This window comes from Schistocerca nitens, chromosome 3, assembly GCF_023898315.1.
Source record: "Schistocerca nitens isolate TAMUIC-IGC-003100 chromosome 3, iqSchNite1.1, whole genome shotgun sequence".
In the NCBI taxonomy this organism is placed as follows: Eukaryota; Metazoa; Arthropoda; class Insecta; order Orthoptera; family Acrididae; genus Schistocerca; species Schistocerca nitens.
The window spans coordinates 919,711,615-919,735,997 of NC_064616.1; positions in this window are offsets into that span (position 1 = coordinate 919,711,615).

A 24,383-nucleotide genomic window follows, 5' to 3' on the forward strand; every position below is an offset into this window, starting at 1 on the left:
TAACGAGTCACTTACCTGCACAGATATCAAATTAGTTGCGCATTTAATGAATTGGTTAAGATATTGAGGTTTTATATCTTGAAAGCACTTCCCTTTCCCAAAAATCATCTCCACAAATTTTGGATACCAGTGCAAAGTTATGCCAAGTTCAGCTTTCTTAATATCACTGTGGAACTTTGTTTGCAGCGCAACGTGAGCAACAAGTCCAAGTTTCCTGAAATGTTAGTTATAATACTTATTCTGTGTGTTTCATCAACATCTTTATGTAGAATACAGTGAAGTATCGCATTACACACTCCTAATATTACAATATTTACAGTAGAAGAGAATCATTTAATTACCACACATCTAAATAGAAACTGATGTAGCAGAGCAGATGTATGCTACAATTTAAAATCTTGAGAATTCAGCTCAAAAACCTTTACTATAACAATGAAGTAATAACCCATTTGAAGGGGAAGTGTAATTTCAGGTTCTTTCATCAGAGAAGGGACAGGATTAAGAATGAATAAGAAGAACTGTGGTAACCTGTATCTAGAATTTAAATTGACTCTTTCTTTGCTTCCTTTTTCCAAACCCAAACAAAGGAATTTAAGAAAATTCTGACACATTTCCACAGTTTCTAATAAGTGTTCTTTTTCTATCGTTGTTACTGTTAATAGTAATTTCTTAACTTAATTTTCAGTATTTTACTATTTTGTGTCTAAATAGAAAAATTTATAACTGAAATAGAGTGGAAATCATCATTTGGAACATTTTGTTACAGTGTAGTAAGGGGGGTACCACACGCACACACAAACACAAACACACACACACACACACACACACACACACAAACACAGCATTACTCTACTCAAATAGAACTGACAGACATTTGTAAATTATGTGACAGTACTTCGCAAATAATTATCTTTGGATGCTTTGAATTCCATATTTATTGCATCCAAAACCTGTCTGAATAGGTACATTATCTTGCATTGAACTTTCGTTGATGTTAGAATGACTGAGTGACAGAAATCACAAACAGCACAGTTACATCTTAACGCTCCCACTGTCTTAAGAAAGACAATAGCACAGACCCAGTCTCGCTCCACTGTAACGCATACCGCTTCCTCCAAACCACGTATCTTCACGACAATTTTGATGCTTTATAAACACGTTCTGTGATTATTTTAGAGCTGTTAATTTTAATGTAGCAATACCAAACACAAAGAGTATTGATGCACTGAACTGCTACTCTAGAACACAAGAATGCCGAGACAGACTGTGACGTAGTTAGTCGTCAGTTGCCCTTCGATATATGTCAGTTTACCGCGCAGTTTCTCCCATTCTACTTGAATAGGCCCCTTACATTCGTACCTCACCATACAGTCCCATTTTTCATTACATCTATGATGTCATTGTCAGTTGCTATCCCAACATTAATACTCATGCGGTCAAATGATACGTACATCGATGCGACCCCCTCAGTACTACATAGTTGCTGTCTACCAGTCATGTTTATTCACATCTGTTCGTGTTACATGGCTGATATGCTAAGCAAAAGTATCATGTGGATGCTGCTACTGTCGTATACATTGCCGTTCTCCGATCACATATGTAATGGAAAAAAATCTACCAGAAATGTAAGGGTCAATTGGGAGTATCTATGGACGGATATCCATGGAGGTATTCAGACAATAATTTTTTCTACTCGATCAGAGTGTTTGATTGGGATGAAGCGGCAGTCGATAATACTGGTGCGAATTACGCTCCACCATGCATTATACGGAGGCTTGCAGCATATTTATTTTAGGTGCAGGCTGTTTGTAGGTGATTGAGATTTCAACAAGAAGGCGGAAAGACCTGTGATGTTGTTGGTAGTTGACATCAACGTAACTAAATCATCCGCACATTAGTTGGACTAGGAACCCCATATACTGTCATCAGAAGCATTTACTCGAGTAAAGTGCCTAGTAGTAAGGATCTGGAACAAGATGAAGAAGAATGCGTATGTGGGGCTTATATTCATATGCTTACCTTAGGGGAAGTTACCCGAACACTAAGAACTGACAAGTCGACTTAGATGTGGCGGGCGAGCAGCCGCAACTCCCTTCCACATATCACCTAACTAACATTACAACTCTAATCGACCTGTAAGTACTGGCTGATGTTTTACAGCTACATATTTGCGCACTGCCCATCGCTCTAGCTGGCATAGAAGTCATGGTCAGCCCACTCTCGTATAGCGCGTTTGGGAAAAAATGAACAAAGCAGTGATTAAATCCTAAATCTCACCCTACTACTATAGTAGCTCTGAATTGTGCCTGGTTGTGCGAAGCATGTAAGTGTTGGAAGCTTTGTGACACTGTTCGAATCTCATTATATTGGTATATTCCATCTGAAAAGAGACGATGTATTTCTCGCGTAACGCTATACTTTCACTGAATACTCTGATACCATTATACCGTTATATATGTAGCGTAGTGGACCTAGGAACACGTTAAAGGCCATTAGGGCACGTCCAGGGACATATTTACAGACAATCGTTAGACATTGGTGAAATGCAGATGTTATATCTCCTAATATTTTTTGTGCAGTCCTCATACACTAAAGGTACGGTAGTAAGGCGTCCTTGGCCGTTTAAAGTCTATATCTGGCATAGCGATCACAGAGAAGATTTGGGGTATTTACACAAACAGACAATCAGTTTTATCCAATCATTACGCATTTGAGTGGAAAAGGATCGAAAACTTCAGTGGCACTGCTACGACATAATTCACACCCTGCAGTGATTTGTGGAATATGTATTTAGAATAGAATAGAATAGAATCTTTATTTGCCTTTCAGTATGTTTTCCATACAATTTGCAGCGTCAGTGTGTTCAATACTTTTTTAAAATTGCAATAATTATTATTGTACATAATTGTGCCTCTGCAGGGCAAGCAGATATGCATGCTAAAGTAATATTGATAATACAACAATTATTCATTCACAATAATAATAATAATAATAATAATACATCATAACAGTTAAATATACAATAGTATCAAGATATATTTATGGTACATCTTACGTATCCATGTAAAAGTATTTGTTGGTACATTACTGTCACAAACATATAGGTATAATTCATATGGCAGTTTTTTATTTCATGTAGCATTTCTCTTTTGTGTCACTGTTTAGAAACTCATCAAGTGAGTAATATGGCGTACATTTGATCCACACTTCTATTGTTTGCTTAAACTTATTCATCGGTAGTTCGCTCACAACCTTTGAGAGTTTGTTATAAAATTTCAAGCTAAGGTGTATACGGCGCTTTTGTGTTAATGTCAGCCTTGTGTATGGTAGGTCTATTTTACTATTATTTCGAGTATTACGAACATGCACTTCAGATCTTAAATTAAAGTTCTTTACGTTCTCTTTAGCATATATTAAACAATTATAAATGTATATACTAGGTAGTGTCATTATCTTTAGTTCTTTAAAATGATTTTTGCAACTTTGTCTTGGTGCTAGTCTTACAATGCATCTAACTGCTTTCTTATGCCACTTGTAGATGGTACTTGAACCCACTGAGTTACCCCAAAGATGTACCCCATATTACAGTTGTGAATGGAAAACAGCAAAGTACGTGGAGATTAGCAGATTTTTACTGATAACGTGTCTCAGCTTGTGTAATAGAAAGAGAGTTCGAACAAGTTTGCCACATAGATAATTTGTGTGTCTGTCCCATGTAAGTTTTTTTATCTATATGTAAACCTAGAAACTTGACATTTTTTATAATCTGTTCCATTGGTTTCAGGGTGAAGTAAATTTCTTCAGTTTTCAATTTGTTTATTGATAAAAGGTTGGCTCTGCTCATTTCAGTTACTACTTTGTTGTATTCTATGACATCTTGCAGATTTTCTCCATCTGTTATTAGTGTCATATCATCAGCATACAGTACATTGTTGCATGGCATATAATTTGAGAAGTCATTGATGTAAACAATCAACAGGAAAGGGCCAAGCACTGAGCCTTGAGGATTTACTCTCTTTACTTTCATGGGTGTTGACTTTTGATAGATTGTTTTTACTAATTTTACCCTATTGCTTAAGTATGATTGAAAAAATTGTAATGGTTTATCTACAATACCATAATGTTCTAGTTTCTTTATCATTATTTCATGTGTGACTGAGTGGAAGGCTTTTGTTAAATCTAACAGTGTAGCACAAGTGAGTTTCCTGTTTTCATATCCTTCATATATATTACTAAGGAGGCATTCAACTGCTTTGGTTGTCGATAGCTCAGATCGAAAGCCAAAGTGATTCTTACTCAATAATTTATTACTTTCAAAATAATTGTAAATTTTGATATGTGTGCAGTTTTCTATTACTTTTGATATAATGGGAACTATTGTTAGAGGTCTATAATTGTTTGGCATTTTTCTGCCACATTTCTTATAGATTGGGAGTGTAACTGTCATTTTCAGACATTCTGGGAATACTCCTTCTTCAAGTATGCGATTCGTCAGATATGTTAGCGGCATTAAGATTGCAGTGGCTATGTGTTTAACAATACTGTTACTAAGCCCATAATAGTCCTCTGTTTTTGAGTTTTTAAGTTTCTTTATAGATTTGATAATGTGGCTGGAGGTGATTTTTGACCAAGAGAATTTCTTGGTTGCTGGTGCTTTTTGTTTAAGAAGGGTTACAGCAGCTGAAATATTATCAGAATTATTTTTACCAAAAGAAGAAGAAGAAGAATGAGAACTGGCACAATTTATAAAATATGCGTTGAGGATGTTGCAATCTATAGGCACAGTGGCTTCCTGTTTGCTAATATTGATTTCACTTTTTATTATATTCCAAGCTGCTTGACATTTACATTTAGCTGATGTTATTTCATATTTGTACAACTTCTTAAGGGTCACATAGTGTTTCCTGGCTTCCTCATTTTTATCACTATTATTTTTTAGTATGAGTAGCAGTGTCCTCATGTGCTTGAGCTCTGGAGTGTACCATTTGTTAAGAGGTTTTTTTCTGTGGTTAAGGGTACATCTTTTTGTGATAAGTGGACTGTGACTATCTACTGCATTTTTAATGATATATAAAACATAGAGAAATATTCATCAAGACTTTTCATATTGTGTAGTGTATTAGACCAATCTACCACCTTCAGTTCATGTTTCAATTGTACAATATTGCTCTCTTTTAGTATTCTGAAAGTGACTAACTGTTTAGTTCTCTCTGGGTTCATACTGCTTATTCTGACCCATATCCCATCATTATAGGATAACTCTAACTTGATCACATCATTCTTTAGTTGATCCTGATTTACATTACTAATTACATTGCCAAGGCATGCATCTAGTCTAGTAGGTTTTTCATTTATACAGTAGCAGTTTAGTGCCTTTAGGCTGTAACCATGTCATTTACATTTTTTCCACTTTCTCTTATATCTATATTGAAGTCACCTGCAATAAAAAATTTTGATTTTTGTGTTTAGTGAATAATTTGATTAGTGAATGTAGTTTATCTATAAGAACTTCCTCATCAGAGGCTGGTGTACGGTACACAGAAGCAATGATAATTTTTTGGGTATGCAATACTATGGCTGCTACTTCAAATACACCTTCAATGCAATGTTTGTGTAGGTCTATCACTGAATGCTGCAGATTTAAGTTTTCTTTGATGTAGATTGCAACTCCAGCATGTGCAAGATTTGTTCTACAATATTTTGTGGCTAATATGTAGCCATAAGATACCCACAAATCTATTTCTGAGTCATGCAACCAATGCTCATTAATACACGCTATGCTACAGTTAATTTTGTCTGCCAAGTACTGTAACTCATTAATCTAATGTCTTAGGGATTGCACATTAACATGAAATAATATTAAATCGTTTTTGTTACTGGGAGGAATACTTGTTGCTTTTTCTGTTCCATTATCTTTACTGTCCCTTGCAAACTGTTGTGACCAAATCCAACTTGTGTTAGATTTGGTCACTGCTGGGAGTTTCCCTGTACCATATCATTGAACTGAAGCCTATAAATTGTTTTATTAGCAGAGCTTAATTTTTCTCTTACAATCCCAAGTATTTTTTTGCTTGGAAGTGACTTTCCTAAGCCATTTAGATGCTGACTATGGCTTGTATGACAAGCTCTGTTACAGTGACAAGATTTGCTAAGGGGCACAATTGTGGTGTGGCAGCAGTCTGAAATATCATTCATGTCAATCACTGTTACATTTTTGAAATGTTTACATACTGATTCATAGAGGTTATTTGCTTTTTAATTTCGTTGTTCACACATAATTGTTCCATTAGATCATAGCAGTGAGGTATTTTAGCCACTATTACATTGGTATGTGTTAGCTTACCCAATGACTCTTTCAGTGCTTTTGTTGCTGCAGCTGTTTCAATGTGATACACATCATTAGCACGTATTATAATTACTGCATAGTTGTTTGATGATAGATTTTTGCATTCTTCTTCAACACTGTCGACAACTTGGCTTAATCTTGAATTAGGGTTTACTAGTGCCTGAATTTTGAACCTTCCTGCTGCATCATCTGTTTTCAGTTTTATAGCTAACCCACTTCCGAAACTGTCTGAGAAAACTTTTAGGTTATTATAGTGTTTATTTTTTCGTAGTACCTTTGTGTTCGTTTGATGAGATTGTTTTATCATAGTTTTGTTTGGGATATGTCTTCTTTGGACTGTCACTTGATGATCACTGTCATTGTTTACATGAGTTAGAGCTGAGTATCTATTCTCATGTTCAGGGATTGTACAAAGATTAAGATAACTATTCAGTTTTGTGTTGTTTGTTACCTTACGAGGCGGTCGAGGCATATTCCATCCTGTGCTGCTTTTCTGAAAATGTGTTTGCCCTGTGGACTGGGATGGTGTTCCGTTATTTAGCGTGTGCATTGTTGTTGTAAATTCTCTATGGTAAACTTCCTGTTGGCTTGTAGCACTAGATCTTGTCCTACATTCCTCACATTTCCAGTTCGTAAACAATTTCATGTCTTCTATAAGGGATGGATCAGCTTTTCCACATCTAAAGTGAAATAGTAGACAGTATTCGTTGCCCTTCACACTACTTTTCACATTTTTCTTGCATCTTTTACAACGAGATGAAATTTCATTACTTGAAACTTGGGTGCTAGGATCTAGTGTTTTATCAGTGCGAGTTGTATTACGATTTTCTGTTATCATATACGAAAGTTCATCACATTTGTATTTTAATATATGTATTTCTTCTATTAACGCCATAATAATTTAGTTTTTACAGTCCTTTTTAAGTTTACTATTCAATTCATTTTGATCACATTTTACACATACCCATATTTTCAATTCTGAAGTCGCATTTGCACATTGAAAGTGAAATATTGTTTTACATTTCACACATGTTATTCCTTTGTAAGCTCGCTTTTCACAGTAGCAATAACCGGAATCGAAAAATACATTCATATCACTGTTGTAGGACGTGGTTGCTATGCAGGCAATGTCTTTATAGCGTTTTTCTATGTCCTTAGTCTTTATTTCGGTTGTTTTTCCGGCAATATGACACACCAAGCACATATTATTACGGTAAACACTGTTTGCACCTTTCACACATTTTCTCGCAATTTCTTTGTTTACTAACAGGAATATCACACTCGCGATTAATTTCGGCCGCCGTCTTTAGATGTGCATTCCTGTCTATAGCACGTTTGCGATACCGGTAGGCTGTAGCAATGTGCATAGGATTCTTGACTGATCGGAACTAGATATGAATGTAGATAAATATAACTATTGAATACAAAATAGCTAAAGAGACATGCTTTTGTTGCATTACGCCACTGACCACAAATCACTAAAAGCAATACCAATCTTAAAAAAGTATCTGGACCTAAGCATCCATATGGTTTGTGAATTTCTTGCTGTACGTTAATGTGCTATTTTTTCTCGTTGTTGCAGCTCTCTACATAGCCAGCGATGGGTGAAGGCCTATACATAAATTTAATTAATGGAATGATGCTGTCGAAACTCGATGGGTTTCGACAGAACTAACAGGGCTCTGTGACTTGGCTGGGGATACCTAGAGCCAGCCTCATTTGTCAAAATCATTTAAAGACAGATGGCATATATGGAAGACTGGAAGTTTCATGAATGGTGAGATTGAAGAGGGGGCGGGGACCGGGGGGTGGGGGGGGGGAGCGATACTCTGACAATAGGGAGGCTGACAGATGATCTCTTTACCGCTTCTTCTAAGTATTGTGAGCAAACATGTTACTCCCTCCAACATATGTCTGGTAAATTAACTGCAATGAAATAGCTAGGAGCTAATGCTAAGGTTTTAACCGAGAGACATTCAATAGTAGAAATTGTGTCTTCTTGTTTTATCTCAATAAATAAGTTAGGGCAGGTCAGGAAAGAAACAAATGCGATATTTCTGCTGTGTTTTACATCTATACTTCGACGGCTGAAGTCTTTTAATGGAGGAACTGCTAAAGACGGGAATATATGAGGAAAAGTGGTGTTATCCACGAAGCATCAACAGTGGTTGGTGGCCCACCTCCTATTAAACTGCGCTGTGAAGGTATGAAATAAAAAGGAAACTAAATTTGTGATGTTGTCTTGCAGATTCTGTTCGGTGACTAAAATTATGGAATTATTGTGCAGCACAAAAATTCTGACTGACAGACATTATTTCCATGCACAAATCACGAATGTTCTCACTGCAGACGCGAAAAAAATATGTTTGGAAAAATGTCTTGATTTTTTAAAATCACGCTACAAGCGACTAGGATGGGTGCAAATTCGTGCATACGGTCTGCTCGAAAACGTAGCGTGAAAGGAAGTGGTCAAAGCAAGTTTCTTAAATCGTGAAACACCTGGTAGTATGTCATAGAGGCTTGACCACATAGCTGGACAGTCGTGGAGGCGGAGGACAGAACATCAGCTCGTGACCAGTCACACAACATGTCACACAATGCGCCTCTGTTTTTACGCCTGCTGCGTGCAGAGGTTGGGCTAGGGCATTGCTACTGCTAGTAGACGTTGATCAAGTCGGCATCTCATTACTCACACATTCTCTGGGACATGTGGTGCGGTGTGGTGAAAGCACAGTGTGCTCCGCAGTATGACAGTATGCAGAGTACAGAAATCTTATTTTTTTTAAGGAGCCACTGCACTGTGCGGTATTTGTTCAAATATAAACGTTGTAATTATTCGAATAACATCCTGTCAGTTGTCTCGCAACAGTACTACAATGGGAACTGTGAGTGACGGTTAGACAGAGTCTATTGCCGGTCTATTGCGAGCTTCGCGTCCCTAAAATGCAGAGCAAACTGGAAGTGACGTCTATACGCGAGGCAGATGTGAAAAACACGCAGGCATGCTCTCTCCCGGCCTAGTGCTGCTTTGCGAGTGCATTCACACTTCTCTGTAGAAGTGTTCATGCTACTATTCTTTTTAGTAGTCTAGTGTAATCATATAGTGTTAGGGGACCTAATAGTGAAGGTGATAAGTTCGTTTTAAGTGAAACATATTTGTGGTGTGTATGTTGTTGTGAAATTAAAAACACGTTCTTTAAGGCTGAATATCCGTGTAACGTTTTAGATTACTAAGATGTGGTGACTGTTTGACTCATATTTTTACATGTGTCTGTCTGAAAAAGGTCGCTGTTTGTGGAATACTAGGAGATAATCAATAAATTTTAAAAGTTGACCTGAAGAATGAAAATAGCTTCATATGTTGGCAGTAAGAGTTGTTAAACGTTGAAGCCCCATATTTTACTTGTGTTGCCTGAAAATCGATAAAATAGCAGTGAAAACTATGTTCTTGTGTCTAATATTTAAAAAAATCGCTGAAATTAGCCACAAAACCAGTATTCACGTGTGTCTTACTAAAAAGTTAAAAAGCACGCAGAAATAACAGTGCATTTACATGTATCTTCTTAAAAAGTACAGGGGTATCAAAAATAGCAAAGAAATGTGCATCTCCCTAAAAAATTGCTAAAAATTAGCCACGAAACCGAAAAAAGTGTCGAATCTTGCAGAAAATAGCATTGGTGCCGAATATTCCTGGTAACTAGGCCAATACGTCTGGGAGCATGCTGTCCTGGAAATTCATAATATCGCCTGACTCTGTTGATGCTGCTGCTGCTCCAGTGACTTACAGATTAAGAATGGCAATCTCCAGGATGCTAAGGGGCAGTGGGGGCGGTGATGGTGGTGATGATTGTGGTGGTGGTGCTGGTGGTGGCAGAGGTGGTGGTGGGGGAATGATCAGTAGCAGTACATTGTGGGTGGGAAAACCTCATTTTTTTGGGTCATAAGATACCATAATTAAAATGACAGTTAGTACTTTAAGCTAAAAGCTTTGATCACCTAAGTAAACAAGTAAACACCCACTAGCGCGCCATCTTGCCCATAACATACGGTAATTATCACGACAGTTGTTGATCCTTAATTATCGCACGAATAAACAAAATATGTGGCCAAGTGAACAGTTGGCTTACATATGGGCCATTAAATTAGGCTGCCACAAGTACTGGTTTGTTTACTTAAAGAGAAGAATGCCCCATTCGGCCAGAACTGTTCCATACCCCTTGCTAACTCTTATATTTATTATTAGCTTGTGCATGATCCCAGCAAATGTTAGCTGCTAACATCATTGTAAACTGTGTAAATACATTTCAGAAAGCTCAGTGACACTATCAGTAATATAAAGTGCATTGTGCAAAACGAAGATATTTTTTCTCTTTTGATAAAAGTATTTCACAGAAGTAGGCTTTCTGGACAGTTTCATCAATTTTAATACTTGTGAAGTCACAGAGGAAGAAAAATCACAGCCGAATAGAAATGTCAAAAACAGAAAATTCTATATGCAAATGAGTGCACCTCATCAAAAGGAAACTTAGAGTATATTTTCAGAGTTTCTCCTCAGGATGTCTGTGTTTTAGTCTAGAGGTGATAAGAGAAAAACTGATAAATGGCCGTCACAGCAAGTGAAAATGTTGCTGAGAGCACCACGAAAGGAAGCGTAGCAAGCAAATCCAGTGCGAAGAAGTCAAGCGTCTGAAACAGAAAATACCTTTTTTAAAGAAAAGGAAAGTCTTTTAATGATAACGAAGATCCCGTTTTCCTTAGTATTTCTGACAAAAACTGTGAGGTGCTTGAATCACCAATGTCTTCATTAAATTTGAATGTTTGCAAGGACGATGTAAAAATAGCTGGCTATGTTTTTGTGTAATGTGAAGCTGTTAGCAGAGACAAATTGGCCATTGATATAGCTACCGATTTTAAAGTTACTGAAGGTAGTGTGAAGTGTGGTTTTCAGGACCAGCGCAAAACACGCTAATGCATTTGTGAAACACTATACTGTAGACATGTCAACTGTGCATCAAAGGTATTTAAATGCGATTTTCCTGTAACTAAGTTATAGTGAGCAAATAGCAAAGCTGAAAGGTAATTTATATTTTGGATTTGACTTTTCTCACGTTACTATTGGATGGGATGGTATCATAAATGTTACGGTGTAATTTTTCAACTTACAAAGGTTTATATTCGGTTTCATAATTGTGGCTTCTTTATTTGTTCGTTATGCAACATGCACAGTTTTTATATTCAAAATCTAAGTACCCTATTTCATGTCAGAATTAATAATGTATTTTCTTAATGACGATGATGTACGCTCAGTATGTTAACTTGTTCTTGGATGAATAGTGATAAATGATAACTTTTGAAGTTAACAAATTTTGGTGTGATTGAGCTTCGTTAACGGCCTCTGTTTCACCGCCAGCCGCAACCCCTACTCAACGTATGTAGCTCAGTATAACGATTGCACACGTGAGCTAAGATAGTAGTTATGTGAAGTGGAAATAACTTATGTTCAGCAATATGTTATTAAGTATATAAGTAAACTATGTACAGACACAATGTTGTGATAATTAGAAACAGATTTACTAATGCATTATGGTTTTCGCTTCAGTGTTCACAGTCCTTCTCACATTCCTCAATACGTAAGATATACCAGGAACTGAGGGTGTCCACTTATTGAAGCAGCATTCTGTTGAGAAACAGCATAGAATATTGTAAAGCTATTTATACAACTTTGTGAAATAAGTTGAGAGAAAATGCTGATGAACAGGTATGGGTACATAACTTACTCGAATGCATGACGCAACCAGAAACTTACGTTGAGTCCAACAAGAATCATAACAAGAGAAGTAGACTAGAAGGTGACCATAATTTAGTCAATCAAACCAACCCTTTACAAAGTCAGTAGGCCTTTACTTTACATTATTTAAAACTGAGCAAAGGACAGGATCCGATTGTTTTGTAATTATTTATATGTTTTCCTCATTCATGACACTAGTTCAGATAGGAGTTTAGTTTTAAGTTTATCAATGTTTCCAGAATCATTTTTTTGCAGAATCATTTTCTTGCAAAGCGTTTTTTAAACCAAATTGTTTTTTACTGGTAAATATCATAAATATCAGTGAGCAATTTGAAAGGAGTTTGGACAATGTTTTATTAATGTAACCTTGTATTTATTACAGAAACGGATTAACAAACCATAAAGGCACTGATACGGAGTTGTAAGCGACATAACCTACCTGTAATCTGAGATATCAATCAGAATCTCTGGTAACAGTGAAACTGACGTTTCCAATATTCCTCTAGACACATAGTGAGTCAAATACAGTGTTTCGTCTAACACAGCCCTCCGTGAGAGGTATAAGTGATATGTTTCACTTTTCCCTTTACTGCAATTATAAAATAGATTATTAACATTTTTATGCTCTCAGGAACTAAATACGTAAATTTTGTGTGAGTGCAGATGTAATTATCTATGTAATGCCAATACGAAAAAAGTTATGTAGAATATTTTTAGATATTTAACATAGGTAGGTGTACCATTTAATTTCATAATTTACCATAGCATTGTAAAATATGGTCTAAGGAAACACTAATATAATACTAATAATAATATTGACAATGACATATAAGTAAATGAGTGTGGAATGACTTTTACGAAATCTCATCAAAATATTGCAGAATATTGTATAATTTTCCTCAGTTTGTGGTCTTTTTGTTCCCATGTGATGTGTTTTATATCAATGTGTGTTCTTTTCGACATGTCCGAAAGAACAGACGCCACGCAGAATCTGCCGCTCTTAAACATTATATGCAAATCGAAGGGCATCACTGCTGTCAACTGCAGCAGGACATTACGCAGAACCAGTGGCGATGAGTGAAAATGTGTACTGGACTGGGATTCGAGCCCGGGATCTTCTGCTTACTCTGAGATCGTCCGATGTCCTGTGGGAATCTCAGAGTAGCGAACATGGAGTCAATGGACAGGGAAGGCAAATAGGTGGCGCTCGATGGGAATGTGGATCGGTCGTGAGGCATGCCAAAATAGCCTGCACAGTGACGATGATACTGTATCCCGGATGGCGCCGTGGTTGACGCACCTGCCTAGTCAGCAGGAGATCCTGGGCTCGAATCACGGCCCGATACACATTTCTACTCGTCGCTGCTGTTTCCGCTTAATGTCCCGCTCCAGCGGACAGCAGTGATCCACTTCAATTTACATACATGTGATATGTTTCAGTTGGGAAAGCTATTGCATCCATAATAAATACCTGCCTTTAGTTAAAATGTAAAAACTGATTGGCCTCGTGACTGTCAGAGAAAGAGTTCGTAAACAGTTCCTTTTTTTTTCTTTTTTTTCACACTGTCCCGAAACAGAGACTTCAGTTGCAAAATTTTTGATAATGGAATGTTTATATCTTTTTCTATCAATCCACAATATCTTATACGGCCAGAGCCTAAAACTCCATGCAGAAAAAGATTCCTTTCTATTTACTGAAAATATTATATTCGTTCGATATACAGGGTCCCCTGGGCACTAGGTCAGGTATTGAAGTGTGGATGCGTGGACGAAGAACTGTTAATCTTAACTGACAGGTGTAGTCCAGTTAGTTTGCAATACGACCATGCAGGAAACATAAGGTCGTAAAATTTGTGACGTGTTTGTTGGAAGACTGTTCGATGCAGAGAAAAAACAACCAAAACGCTGACGTATGTACATGTCAAGGGACCACATTTAAAAATATTTGCACTTATACCTTTGTGATATTTTGGCAAATTAGGAAGCAAGATATATTTAATTTTCAATTTTGCAACACAACGTACCTCAAATAACGACCTTGGCAAATATGATGATCATCTCTATGTGTTAACTTCAATTTTCTGTGTACACCCAACTGCCTCAAACTGTGTTCGTATTCTTCCCTAATTTCTTCGAGTAGTTGCCTCGTAACCGTAGCGAATTTTCTGCATAAACTTTGTGGTAGAAGCTGTAAATGAAGTCAAAATGAGAAATATTGAAAAGATATTGTTGTAAACCAGTTTTGTCCCACAAACAAATTGAATGTCGTGGATAAACTAATCATTTTAGTTTAAGTACCTTGTTCTTATCACTAATAAAATTACACTGACATAAACCATTTGTTTTTTGTGATTTCTCAGTTTTCTGTCATGAAGAGACGACTGCAATCAGAAATAATCTGAAGTAATCTGTTAACCTTAGGCTGTGTAATCTACCCTCTCAAAGTACTCAGGAATGAAGAAAATAATTTAATTGCAGTCGGTGTTTGAAAGAGAAAATAACTTTAGCTTGTCACTCAAACTAATGACAAATTAAAAATAAAGCTGGTTACTGTTTGTAAAAGTTTTTAAAGTTATTTGTAGTGTAAGGTAGTTTTCAAACAGTTGCTCAGTTAAGAAGTGAGACTGGGTAGGTGTATGTAAAACTCACACAAAGCACAGGCGGATTGTGTAGCTATCAGAGAGGTCAATCTGCATGGGACTACCAACCAAATTGTCGATCTTGTTTCAGGTAGATTTTCTGGTTTCCTTGCAGAAACAGTCATAAGCCTGGCCACGGAAGCAGAAAAACGTATTCGAATCGCAGGTAAAATGTTACTCCCTTCTTGATGCAGGACACAGATCAGGAGAATGTGAGGAAATTGAATGCAGGGTACAACAGGAATGTGTATAATGATCAACATCTTGACGGGGTAGGTTGTGTGGCTCCTCACAATTGGAATATGGATACTGAAGTGGCGGGATCACTGGTTACCACTTCTAGTAAATACAGCCAAAGGTGAACGGTGTGTGATATAAATAACAGACTCTTGATTAGCCGGGACAATATGGGAGCGAATGGGAAAATTTGTATTCGACACTGCAACTATGGTGTCGGTTATTAGTTATATTTTTCGTTTCAGACAGTACAGACCCACATCGCTGTTCACTTTTATCCTAGGGTGCTGTATTCTCCAGCTATTGATGAAATTACTTTCACATGTAGGCTGTGTTACAGTGTTATCTTCAGGTTGGGTTTCCTGACTGTACTGTATGAATTGGTGAATTTGAAGGATATACGGTGTACCTCACTCGGGTTCTATTCCCCACAGCTCTACAGCCTGATTTTCAGAACTGATACGAAGTGATATTAAAGGTCTTAATAGCATCGCCAGTCCGCAACCGAAATTGAATGGCATGATGACGTCTGGGAAGAAACACAATAGATAATCAAGATGGATGTTGTTGGCGAGTTGCCTACTGATGTTTTATTCATGATGAAGCAAGTGGTAGGTAGCAATGACGTGGACAGTGCTGAATGCTTGGTACACCATAGCTATTGATGCAGGTGCACGTTTACCGAAGGATGGGCTGGAGAAGATCACCGGCCTACTGGGAGAAAAAGTGGAATTATTTCCTAACAGTCCACTTCTGGTGAGTCCTATTACCCGTCACTGGATTCCCACCACAGACATGTAACCACAGTCCAGAAAGCTGTATGTGATCCTGTTTCACCACAAGCCAGTACTAGAAGAATTGTTAGATGTACAACTCGGAAAGGGGGCTACGGCAAGTGAGCAGCATCCAAAGTCATTGAGCCAGGCAGCACTCGCCAGCCAAGACAGAACACCAACAGAGAAGTATTCGATTTTGTGATATTTTACGAGTTGCTAACTAGGAGCGAAAAATATAGTTTCATATGTGTTTCATTTTTGGGTTTCTGTGTGATAATTTAACATTTACTAGACACAGTTCTCGCGTTTTGTTTGTGTCGGAAATTCAACAGATTTGTGACATTTTACAAGATCCTAATTGTTTAATATCGCCTGTGTGCTTTGGTAGTTTAGTTTATGAATTTCTGCATGTTAATTTAATTTATTAGACACAGTTATTGCGTTTTTGTCAGTGTCTACAGTAGAGTTTCGTAGCGTGTTTCTACAGTCGTTTGTTTGTATGTGTAGAGCAGTTTTCCATTGTCTTTAGTATGAATAGGGACTGCGATTTCTGTGTGCAGATATGAGCCAAATTGGTGACACTTTGCTCTCAACTCCAGGCTGTGATGGCTTCGGTTACACAGCTTGAGGTTGCGGTGGATGGGCATCAGAGTTGGGGTCCGGCTGTGGGTACGCAACAGAAGTCCAGCGCGACCCACGAGTCCCCCTATCCGTCCGCACCGGTGCTCGTGCTCGCGTTGGGGTTTATCCCTCACCTGTGGTCAAGTGGAAGGTCAGCTTGGGCCATGGCAGGCGACAAAAGCCTTTCCAGGGCGACGAACCTAAGGCCTACCTGGTTAGTCTGACAAACAGGTTCCAGGTGCTGTATGTGGCTGACACTGTTCATCAAACAGATACAGGCGCTTTTCCTGTTTCAGAGGAAACCTCTCAGCCTGCAAGATCCGGGCAATTGCAGACAATGCGATTGTTGGTAGTTGAGAGCTCCAGTGTTAGGTACGTTATGTGGCTCCTTAGGGACATGGCTGCTATGGAGGAAAAGTAAGCCACTGTGCACTCCATGTGCATACCTGGTGGAGTCATTTAAAATGTGGAATGGGTCTTTTCAGGTGCTATGAAGAGCACAGGGTGCAGCCAACTGCAGGTGGTGGCTGACTTCGGTACCAACGATGTGTGTCCCTTTGCATTGAAAGAGATTCTCTCTGATTTCGAGCTGCTGTCAGAAACGTTAAAGGCTGCCAGTCGTAGTTTCGAGATGAAAGCAAAGCTCAAAATTTGCAGCATAGTCGACAGGACCGATTGCAGACCTCTGGTAAAGAGCCGAATGGAAGGTCTGGATCAGAGGCTAGACCATGTAGGCCGCAGATTCCTCGACTTGCGCCGTGGGGTGGTTGGGTTTCGAGTTCCACTAAATAGGTCAGGAGTCCATTACAAGCAGGTGGCATCTACACGGGTAGCTGGAGTTGTGTGGCGTGGACTGGTCGGTTTTTTAAGTTGAAGGGGTTTCGAGGAAACACAAAAAGGGCTTTAGTCTCAAAGGGTGCAAGACGAACAAATGAAGAACGTAGATTTAGGAGCCATCGGTTTAAGAGTTGTAAATTGTCATAGCTGTGTTCGGAAACTATCAGAACTCCAAGTGGTAATAGAAAGAACTGATGCTCAAATCGTTATAGGCGCCGAAAGCTGGCTAAAGCCGAAGTTAAGTTCAACTGAAATTTTTGTGAAGGACCTAAAGGTGTCCAGAAAGGATAGGATAAATACAAGTGTTGGTGGCGTGTTTTTTGCTGTTTGTAGTAGTTCACCTTGTAGCGAAATTTAAGTAGCTATATCATGTGAGTAAGAATGGGTAGAGGTCATTCTTGGTAACTGGAATAAAGTAATAATGAATCTTGCGGAAGCCGGCAGTAGTTTCTTGAGTGCCACCATCTTCAGCAATTTTTACACTGAGGGGGGGATCGCTCTTGGAATATAATTTTCTATTGTAACTTCCCCCCCCCCCCCCCACTTACACGTTTGATGTCATGAATGGCATCTAGTTTCGGATTTTGTGGTAAGGTAGCCGTAAATACAGGTTGCGGAACCACTTTCCAGTTTTGGGACCCTTCTTATGATACTGGTGGCCTTCTCGGACCGTGAAACTGTACTTTCAAATTTCCTGTAGGACTTTTTTCTTCCGTGTCTCCGTGTCTGCTGGCAGGGGGTATAGAACGATACTTTGTTGACTTGGCAAAGGTTCATTACACTTGCATGGTCTTCTGTGCTGTCGAAATGGTATGTTATGTTGTCTCTTCTGAGCATTCGTCTGTGGCTCCCTTCTGTCACGTTTTTCATAGCCTTTGTACGTTTTTTATGGTTTGCGTCGTAATGGATCACCAGTGGTGGTACTCGTTGTTTCTTCCCAAGATTGTCTTGTGGCTCTGTGGGCTGTTGTGCAGGTGGCTCGTTTGAGGCTGTTGCCAAGGCGTCCTATTTTTCCGTTGACTCGATGTTCTTCCTCCTTTTTCTCTCTTCATGTGTCCTTTGTGCAGTCTTCCGACGTATGGACCTCCGAGGGGAGACTTGGACGAATCGTTAGTCGTAGTCGTCTTCCTGTGTAGTGTCTCGGTTGATATCTACTCGCATTTCCATTTTTAATAAGAGTTTAAAACCTCGCTCAATTCTCCTTCGCTGCATTCTTGTGAACTGCTTTCGATCTTTAAAAGGTGTTGTTGGATTCTGATGATTTCTTCTAATACCATTTTTCTTCGTCCTCTACTCGCATCTTCTGCTTCATTTCTTGACTTTTGCCTTCGCGTAGGTGGTTCATCGTTGTTGGTGACCGGTTTCTCCATTATTGCTGTTGGTAGTGATGGCAGTGGGAGGCTGTCACTGCTTGCGTGCCTATTGATGTCTGACATACCATCAGCTAGAGGAGTACCTAAATTTTCCCTGTACCTACGTCGTTAATTTCCAGTTATTTTGGAAAAATCTCTCGCCTGTCAAAGCCGGCCGCTGTGACCGAGCGGTTCTAGGCGCTTCAGTCTAGAACCGCACTGCTGCTACGGTCGCAGGTTCGAATCCTGCCTCGGGCATGGATGTGTGTGATGTCCTTAGGTTATTTAGGTTTAAGTAGTTCAAACTCTAGGGGACTGATGACCTCAGATGTTAAGTCCCACAGTGCCTAGAGCCATTAGAACAATTTTTTCGCCTGTCATATCCTCTTCAGCCAAAGCTTACATAAACTATATTTAAAGATGTTTAAAACGTATAAAAGTTAGTGTTGATGGTTTTTGAAACTCGTTTGACGGTTTGATATTAAAGTTAAAATATAGTTACTGATGACTATGAAATACTCCATGGTGTAATAGTCATGCTAGATGACACACGAAAAAATTGTCATGATGTGTCATTATGAAGGCGCGATGATGAGTATCACTGTGGGGCTCTTAGAACCGCAGGTTGCGATTAGAAAACAGCAGATGGATGAAGGGGGAAGGAGAAAATGATAGGATGGTGTGAGGTGCAGCGTTGTTGGTTGGTTGGTTTTTGGGGGAAGAGACCAAACAGCGAGGTCATCGGTCTCATCGGATTAGGGAAGGACAGGAAAGGAAGTCGGCCGTGCCCTTTCAGAGGAACCATCCCGGCATTTGCCTGGAGCGATTTAGGGAAATCACGGAAAACCTAAATCAGGATGGCCGGACGCGGGATTGAACCATCGTCCTCCCGAATGCGAGTCCAGTGTGCTAACCACTGCGCCACCTCGCTCGGTACTGGAGCGTTGTGATTAGGGCTGGAAAGAGGAGTAGATCTCGAGACGAATTTCATTGCAGGGGAGTGGGAGTTGGTTAAAATTCCGGTAGGAGAGGATGGATAAGGTATGGAAGTGCATGGAGGATGGAATGTGGATGCAGTGGCGCAGCAAGGTACCTGGATCGTTAATTAGTGGGTGGGAAATTGGTTACTGGGCCTAGGTTTTGCGATTAATGATCCAGAGGTGCTCTAGGAAGAGAAGAAGGTGTGGGAAGTGGACGAGTTGGCACAGTGCAGGGGGGCGGGTTGGTCTTTCACTATCTTTTAAACAATCATTCCACCTACCTGTATAGGTTTCAGGTTGTCTGCCCCGTCACTCTGCGATGGTAGAAACTGGTTTAGCCGAAAAAAGCAGCGTTAACGAAAATTCGACTAAATACCTATCATGCAGTTGTCACATAACTCCAGTCCATGGGCACTAGGTGAAAGTTAGTTGAACTATCGGGCGTTCGGGATTCTTGCATAACTCGTTTGAAAAAAGTCTAAAATTTCGTTTAAGTTGGTTTTATTGTCTTTAAAAACACGTAAAATGGCTATAAAGTCCGTATTTAATATAGCGACATCAATTGTGCAATGTTACTGACTGTGTTACAAGCAGCCAGAAGATATTTAGTCCGACCTAATATTTTGAACGTCCTAAACAGTCACTGACACACGACTAATTGCGAGTTAATACATTCAGTCGTTCGGCATACTTCTTGTATAGAAGTGCTCGCCATAATGTCTCGTAATATGAACGAAACACGCCACGCGGAGTTTATATAAGACATGAAATGTTCACACGCGAATATCTCCTAAAATAAACCACTCATAAGGCTCGAACTTCCACAAAATACTCAATAAAGTAGTCGCTTGTCGTCAACGACACGAGAACCGACCAAACATGCGCATTTATTCATTTTGGTAGAAATATGATCAGCGCTGTTCGACCAGAAGACGAATCGCGAGCGACTATGTCGACTCAGAGACCTAAGACACAAAGCTCTATTCAGACGCCTGAGAAAGGCTGAATTTCCGTTGGCTAATATGTTAAGCGGGCAATCAGATCATCTTAGACTAGAAATCTCGTAATTCCAAAGCTAACTAAAATTTAATGAAAACAAAATACGATTCCTTTCCACAAAACAAATTATTAATAAATTTAATACTCAACGCACCTTCTGGCTGTCTTTTACAAAATCACTCGCACATACGTCGCAAATTCCCCTATTACACAACAACTTTCTCACGCATACATTTACATAGTTTTAATAAAATACCACATTCTCACTTTACGTATGTCTTCCTGTTCCTCCAAAACACTCACACAACCAAAACACGATGAACTAATAATTTTCCTAAGTAATTTTAATTACATCAGAGATATTTGGTACTGAAACAAAACAAATATCAGGAAATAAGATTATACGAACCTATCCTGTTGGTTGTAGTTTCAATTGATACTATAGATAAATACATTACAGTCCCTAACTCAGTTTCACTATGCCAGCACGGTTATTATTTGTTTCAGGTAAAAATTTAGATCTCCAAAGTACTGAGTTACTGATTTGAAATTTTAAAAATGTGGTTGTGTTATCCATACAATTTGGTGTACTAAGCATCAAAAAGATCTATTGATATGTAAAAGTAATTCTCGAGATTCAGAGAGTGTACGTAACATATTGCACGCAGCGTTAGTCAAGTAAACGGCTCGCTCAACCCAGTAACCAGCGTCAGAACCAAAATCTACTCTCCTTCGGGTTCCATGGAAAGTTATGCTTTCAATGTAAGATGAAAAGTCCTGATAATTTCCTATGTTACAAACAGTATGCGAGTTGGGGAAGGTAGGCGGATGCGGGCGGCGAGGTGTAGTGCATGTCTTTCCAGTATTTCAAGGGACTTACACAATTTAGGCGAGGCAGAGATCAAGGCAACATTGGCGTAGGTTAGGATGGGGCGGATGGGAGATTTATAGGTGAGAATAATGGTATAAGGATGTAGACCTCAGGTGCGGCCTGTTAATAGTTTTAGTACTTTTAGTTGGTTTCAGAGTTTGTGTTGAACGGTAAGGAGATGTGCACTCCATGCTACTTTTCTATCAAAAGTTAGCCATAAATACTTTGCTGTGTTAATCAGAGGGATGGGTTGGTTATAGATGGAGATATGGAAATCTGGACGACGGAAACGTCGAGTGGAGCCCTCAAAGATGGTGGCTTAGCTTTTCTGTGGATTCACTCTAAGTTTCCAAGTATTATACCACTCCAGTAGAAAACTCAAATAGCGTTGGAGGGAGGCATATTTGGGAATGCCTGCAGTGTACAGGACGTAAAGGAGAAATGAAAGGACAGAGCCTTGAGGCACACATTTAACGAGGTGAAAGATGCAGGGGCAGACATGGTTGACTGTGAAATATGTAGTATGGTGTTTCAGAGAAGGATACTATAAGGCAGTCATAGTTAACTGTGAGTGCATAGGTTTGTAGCCTGAAGAGCAGTCCAGAATACCACACCCAGTCATAGGCTTTTTGGATGTCATGAGAGACAACTATGGCAGATTTCCATTTATTCAGTTGATAGGAGATTAGGGAGGTAAGATAAATAAATTGGTCGCCGATGGAATAGCTGGGACGAAAGTCATATTGGGTATTGGGAATGGATATGGAATCCAGCTGATGGATTAGTTAGGTAAGAATGGTTTCAAAGATTTCGCTGGAAACTGACGTGAGGCTCGTATGATGAAGACTGAGCGTGTGGTTTGTCAGGTTTCAGTAAGAGGAGGAGATTGGACGTTTTCCACTACTCTGGGTGATAACCTATGTACAAGATGGTATTTTAGAGGATGGCGAGGGTTCCTTGGTAGGTTGTGGGACAACCCTTGATGGGTCAGTAGGTAATTGTGTCGTGACTGGACGCAGTGTGTCATTTTTTAGCGAGTGTTTGTGTAATATTGTCGGCTGTTACTGGTGTGTTTACTTGTATTTGTCAAGTGCTGTGTAAGTACTGGAAGTTTGGTGCGAGAGGTATTATTGGTACGTTCACACACATAAGGGTCCATCATGTAATCAAAGTTGGAATCTTTTAGGGTGGTGAATATGCCTTCCAGGTAGTATGTGAAGTGACTGTCTGCTGTTATGTAGGATGGGGTAAGTGAGAGTGTGGTTGTTTCCAGATAGTCTGTGGAATGCTTTCATACACTTTGTTGAGTTTATAGGTGTTTCTTTGAGTTTAATGCATGACATGTGCCAGTCTCGACGTCGTTTGGGTTGTAAGTAACCGCAAACAAGTCGCGGGAGCTGTCGGTGGCGCGTAAGAATGTCCTGGTCACGAGTAGAAAGGAACTTTCTGTATGCACCACGGGATTCTTGGAGCAGGGCATGAGCATGTGAAGAAAGAAGAATAGGCTGGTAGTAGTAGAGAGTTGGGAGTGGAATATAGTGGCAGATGGATTCGAGATGGGGTGTTGTAGGAACTCAGCATCACTTTGGATATCAGCAGTATTTTGAAGGATGAAATGATGGGTTTCGATTATGGTATAAATTTGGAAACAGTATGCATTCCAGTCTGCATGGGAACAATCCTGAATATGTCAGGATGGATGCTTAGGAGTGGTGCAAGTTGGGTTAGGTGAACCGTAGAGACCTGGAGAAGGACAGGTGTGTGGTCAGTCCCAATTGGGTCTAAGACTTCTACTGTGGTGCACCTCAAGAGGTTGGAGGCAGTAATGGCATTGTGGGTGGTATCTGTGTCAAGATGGGTGTGGACATGGATATGGGTAGTGTGGCCCTCTGAAGATGTTGATACACTGATGCCACCACAGTTTCTTGGTGGTGTGTGGGAGTGAATGTTAAGGGCGGCTGTGATTAATTATGTAGAAAAGGTTTGGTATACATGATTCAGGAAAGTGTTAATGTGAGTTTTGGGAGGACGAAGGTGAGGATGATGTGCTCAGTTAGAATATTTAGGAGTGGTTGGGGAGTAGAGGGGATATTCTGGAGATGAGTGATGGTACTACATTGCAGGCAATAGGATGGGGATGATCAGCGCGATGTGCAATATAAGGAGACACACCTTTGGAATGGTTGGGTTCAAGAAAGGTTTTGTTGAGAAGGAGGGCATAGATTTCATGTTGTTAGAAGGTAAAGATCAGAAAATGTTTATTGGAAAGTAAGGAACGGATATTTAGGTAAGGGATGTTGTACGTCTGCTGCGTCATTTTCAGTAAAACAAGGAGGAGTTTGAGCGTTAGGTTAGACTAGTGTTTTGAGACGATCGCAAATGAAATGGGATTGATTTTGAGAATATGGACATAGGTATTAAGATGGAACAGGTGGTGAGGGTTATTTGTTGTAGGATGGTGGTCTTCGAAAAGGATGCATGTTTTGCAGGATTAATGTTATGGGGAGAGGGTTTGGATCTACATTTGTGGGAGTAGGTGGAGTGAGGTTGATCGTAGGTATTGCAGATAGGTGGAGAAATTAGGTTTGGGCATTGTTTGTGAAAGTGATTTTCCTTTCATTGAGGACAGGTGGGTGGGTTCTTGCAATATTCTGTCATTAGAGTTAAAGTAGCATAGGTTTACCCATATGGGGAGCCACAGGTACGCGGGATGGCTGAGTGAAGTCACAGTCCTTTACTGCTGCTGATGGGTAATCTGCCACGGGTTAAATAGAGTGGAAAACGCTCACTATTGTCCTATGATGTTAGCTTCAGTCAATGGGCAATGACTTACGTAAGATGAGTTCTAGGTGCAAATACAATTTGTATAAAATTGTACGAAAAGTAGCTTACAAATAAGTATATTAGCTCGTTGATAATAATCGTGTAAACTTAAAA